Source organism: Rhinopithecus bieti, unplaced genomic scaffold (assembly GCF_001698545.2).
Source record: "Rhinopithecus bieti isolate Rb0 unplaced genomic scaffold, ASM169854v2 scaffold_32096, whole genome shotgun sequence".
In the NCBI taxonomy this organism is placed as follows: Eukaryota; Metazoa; Chordata; class Mammalia; order Primates; family Cercopithecidae; genus Rhinopithecus; species Rhinopithecus bieti.
Window position 1 is genome coordinate 321,277 of NW_016813886.1, and position 5,557 is coordinate 326,833.

Sequence of the window (5,557 nt, forward strand, 5' to 3'; positions counted from 1 at the left end):
ACACAGCTGTTAACTATTCCTTGGTTACTTACATAATGTTAGACTGAATTAAGTAGAATTTTCCTATGAAATTAGCTTTAAATAGTGAGCTGACTTGACTAATAACATACGCATCACTGAGCTTCAACATCCAGTACATTTCTATTCTCTGTGACTTGCGTATGTCAATATATACCAGGGTCTTGTGGTTTCTCTCTTTTCAGTACCATTAGATATACAGTTGACTTTTTTTTTTGGAGACAGAGTCTTGCTCTGTCACTGAGGCTGGAGTGCAGTGGCACAATCTTGGCTCACTGCAACCTCCACCTCCCAGGTTCAAGCGACTCTCCAGCCTCAGCCTCCAGGGTAGCTGGGATTACAGGCACATGCTGCCACACCCTAACTTTTTGTATTTTAGTAGAGACAGGGTTTCACCATGTTGCCCAGGCTAGTCTCAAACTCCTGACCTCAGGTGATCTGCTCGCCTCAGCCTCCCAAAGTGCTGGGATTACAGGCATCAGCCTCTGCGCCCGGCTTTTTTTACTTTTTACATTTTTTATTTTTTTGAGACAGAATCTTATTCTGTCACCCAGCCTGGAGTGCAGTGATGCAATCATAGCTCACCACAGCCTCTCTGGCTCAAGTGATCCTCCTGCTTCATCCTCCCCAGTAGCTGGGACTATGGGCATCCGCCACAATGCCCAGCTCATTTTTTTTATTTTTATATATTTATTTTTTCGAAATGGAGTCTTCCTCTGTCACCTAGGCTGGAGTGTAGTGGCATGATCTTGGCTCACTGCAACCTCCACCTCCAAGGTTCAAGGGATTCTCCTGCCTCAGCCTTCCCGATAGCTGGGACTACAGGTGTGTGCCACGCCCCCAGCTAATTTTTTATATTTTTAGTAGAGATGGGGTTTCGCCATGTTGACCAGGTCAGTCTCAAACTCCTGGCCTCAAGTGATCCACCCGCCTTGGCCTCCCAATGTGCTGGGATTACAGGTGAGAGCCACCGCGCCCAGCCAACCCCATCTCTTCAAAAAGAAAAAAGTCCACATATACATGGACCCACACAGGTCAAACCCATGTTGTTTAAGGGTCAACTGTACTTTTATTATTAGAATTCAATAAGAAATTAAATGAATGCTTGATGCCCCATCTTCAATTCTCCACTTCTGCGCAAGACGAATTGAGTAACGGACCAGATTACACCTGAAAAAAAAATTTATTTGACAAAATACAAGGATAAAAACAGTTTCCAAGACCCTGACCATCAGACAACAAAGAGGAATCCCTGAGAGATGTGAAACAAATGAGATGAGTCCTACAAGTGCCCCAGCTTACTGACTTGGGTAGTTTATAGAATGTGCTACAAGGAAAAATAACTAAGGCAGAGCCTGGCAGATTCCTTGAGTTGAAAAGATAGATTTGATAGTCTGGGGAGACACAGGCAGCTAGAATTCACAGAACACAGCACCAGAGAAGAAAGAGCTGCATGGACAGAAAACCTCAGAGACCTGCAGTGTACCCCTTGAGAGTTCAGCAGTATATTGATCAGCACATGAGTATAAGGACATTACCCACATCTGGCAAAAGAACCATCTAAAAACATCAGAGGAAACAGTGCCCAGTGCTCACACAGGGCATGGAATAGTGCCTGTTCCTACCAGGCAGATTAGAAATGTCATAATTCAGGCTGCACGTGGTGGCTCACGCCTGTAATCCCAGCACTTTGGGAGGCCGAGGCGGGCAGATTGCTTGAGTGAGGTCAGGAGTTCAAGACTAGCCTGGCCAACATTGTGAAACCCTGTCTCTACTAAAAATACAAAAATTAGCTGGGCATGGTGGCAAATGCCTGTAATCCCAGCTCTCAGGAGGATGAGGCAGGAGAATCGCTTGAACCCGGGAGGCAGAGGTTGCAGTGAGCTAAGATCGTGCCACTGCACTCCAGCCTGGGCAACAGAGTGAGACTCTGTCTCAAGAAAAGAAGGAAGAGAAAGGGAAAGGGAAAGGGAAGGGAAGGAAAGGAAAGGAAAGAAAAGAAAAGAAAAGAAAATGTCATAATTAATGGTCCACTGGGTAAAGTACTCAGGAAGATCTAGCCTGGCAGTGAGGAATAATTCGCCCCAGAATGAGCAATGCCCTGGACCTGCCTAATAATCCTAAAAAGACAAAAACCATAGAGAACAAACTGTTTTCAGGTAACTTAACTATATCCCAGAATAAAGCTCAAGAAGATTTACAGGAATACAAAAATATCCCACATCCAAAAAGTAAAATTTACAATGCCTAACATACAATAAGATACCAGGCATGCAAACAGACAATAAAACATGACCTACAATGAGAATTACAGCATAGGAAAGATATAAAAACATCCACTCAAAATTCTGAAAATGGGCCAGGCGTGGTGACTCACACCTATAATCCCAGCACTTTAGAAGGCTGAGGTGGGAAGATTGCTTGAGCCCAGGAATTCGGTACCAGCCCGCACAACCTAGCAAGATCTCGTCTCTAAAGAAAAAAAAAAAAATTCTGAAAATGAAAACCATGCTTGAGATGAAAAATACACTAAATGAAATGAACAGCAGATTAGATATTAGAGAAGAAAAGATAATTGAACTTGAAGGCAACTAAGTTCACTTCTGAAAAAAAATCCAAAACAATGAAAAGAACATCACCGAGCTATGTGATTATTTAGAGCAGCCTAAGAAAGCTGGGCATGGTGGCTCACGCCTGTAATCCCAGCACTTTGGGAGGCTGAGGCGGGTGAATCACTTGAGGTCAGGAGTTCGAGACTAGCCTGGCCAATATGGTGAAACCCTGTCTCTACTAAAAATACAAAAATTAGCCAGGCGTGGTGGCACGTGCCTGTAATCCTACTCGGGAGGCTGAGGCAGGCGAATCTCTTGAACCCCCCAGGAGGCAGAGGTTGCAGTGAGCTGAGATCGAGCCACCACACTCCAGCTTGGGCCACAGAGTGAGACTCCATCTCCAAAATAAAAATAAAAATAAAAATAAAAAATAAATAAAGCAGCCTAAGATACACATAACTGGAAGGAGGATGGGGGGTTGTGGGCAGAAAAAATATTCGAAGAGATAATGGCCTAAATCTTTCTACCCTTAAAATAAAAACCCATAAATCTAAGGCCAGGTGCAGTGGCTCACACCTGTAATCCCAGCACTGCCTGGGACGCCGAGGCAGGGGGATCACTTGAGTTCAGGAGTTCAAGACCAGCTTGGGCAACATGGTGAAACCCGATCTCTACCAAAAACATAAAAAAATTAGCCTGGAGTGGTGGTGTGGTCCCAGCTACTTGGGATGCTGAGATGACAGGCTGAAGTGAGCCCTGAGGCAGAGGTTGCAGTGAGCTGAGATCATGCCACTCCAGCCTGGGTGACAGCGTGAAACCCAATCTAAAACAAACAAAAAACAACAGCCTGTAAACCTATAATTCCAAGAAGTTCAATGAAACCTAAACAAAGGAACATGAAGGAAATGATACCAGGGAACGTCAAATAATCAAATTGCTTAAAACAAGGATTTTTTTAAACCTTAAATCAGAGCTGGGCCTGATGGCTCATCCCTGTAATTCCAGTGCACTGGGAGGCCGAGATAAGAGGATTGCTTGAGTCCAAGAGTTCAAGACTAGCCTGGGCAACACAGTAAGACCTGGTCTCTACAAAAATAGCTGGGCATGGTGACAAGTGTCTGTTGTCCCAGCTACTCAGGAGGCTGCAGTGGGAAGCTTACATGAGTCCAGGAGTTCAAGGCTACAATGATCTATGATTGTGCCACTGCACTCCAGCTGAGCAACATGGCAAGGCCTTATCTCTTAAAAAAAAAAAAAACAAAAAAGCCGGGCGCGGTGGCTCAAGCCTGTAATCCCAGCACTTTGGGAGGCCGAGACGGGCGGATCACAAGGTCAGGAGATCAAGACCATCCTGGCTAACACGGTGAAACCCCGTCTCTACTAAAATACAAAAAAAAACTAGCCGGGCGAGGTGGCGGCGCCTGTAGTCCCAGCTACTCGGGAGGCTGAGGCAGGAGAATGGCGTGAACCCGGGAGGCGGAGCTTGCAGTGAGCTGAGATCCGGCCACTGCACTCCAGCCTGGGTGACAGAGCGAGACTCCGTCTCAAAAAAAAAAAAAAAAACAAAAAAACAAAAAAAACGACAATGGAATGAATCTTTAAAATATTGAAAGAAAAACTCAAAATCTAATTCTAGAGATTAGCAAAATTGTCTTTCTTTTCTTTTCTTTTTCTCTTTTTTTTGAGATGGAGTCTCACTCTGTTGCCCAGGCTGGAGTGCAGTGGTGTGATCTCGGCTCACTGCAAGCTCTGCCTCCCGGGTTCACACCATTCTCCTGCCTCAGCCTCCCCAGTAGCTGGGACTATAGGTGCCCACCACCACACCCAGCTAATTCTTTGTACTTTTAGTAGAGACGGGGTTTCACTGTGTTAGCCAGCATGGTCTCAATCTCCTGATCTCGTGATCCACCCACCTGGGCCTCCCAAAGTGCTGGGATTACAGGCGTGAGCCACCACACCCGGCAACAAAAATGTCTTTCAAAAATGAAAGTAACACTTCCAGTTCAGGGTACTGCTTCATACTCCTCCAATTAAGTAATGCTAAACACCCTGGAAATTGTATATATAAATAAACATGATATGGACTGAAAGGTAGAAAATGACAGACCAGCACGGGATCTTGGAACTCAAAGAATGACACGGTGCTAGGTTCACTGGGTATTCTTTTTGCCTCATATATTCCAGACTAGATGTTAGAGAAGCCAGCAACCTGAAAACATCAATGGGTACAGATTTTAAAAGCCTAAGGAGAGCCATCACTTTCTAGCCAAAGGACAAGGAGAGAAGGAGCTTTGTTAGAAAACTTTTAAAGGCCGGGCACGATGGCTCACGCCTGCAATCTCAGCACTTTGGGAGGCCAAGATGGGCGGATCACAAGGTCAGGAGATGGAGACCATCCTGGCTAACATGGTGAAACCCCGTATCTACTAAAAACACAAAAAATCAGCCGGGCGTGGTGGTGCACACCTGTAGTCCCAGCTACTCGGGAGGCTGAGGCAGAGGAATCGCTTGAACCCGGGAGGCAGAGGTTGCACTGAGCCAAGATCATGCCATTGCACTCCAGTCTGGGTGACAGCAAGACTCTGTCTCAAAAAAAAAAATTCAAGCAATATACAAAAAGACAACTCCTCCACTAGGTGCAGTGGTTCATGTCTGTACTCCCAACACTTTTGGAGACTGAGCTCGGAGGAACTGCTTGAGGCTAGGAGTTTGAGACCAGCCTGGGAGACATAGTGAGACTTCCATCTCTACAAAAAAAAACTGATTAAAAAAAAAAACGGGGCCGGGCGCGGTGGCTCAAGCCTGTAATCCCAGTACTTTGGGAGGCCGAGACGGGCGGATCACGAGGTCAGGAGATCGAGACCATCCTGGCTAACACGGTGAAACCCCGTCTCTACTAAAATACAAAACTAGCCGGGCGAGGTGGCGGGCGCCTGTGGTCCCAGCTCCTCGGGAGGCTGAGGCAGGAGAATGGCGTAAGCCCAGGA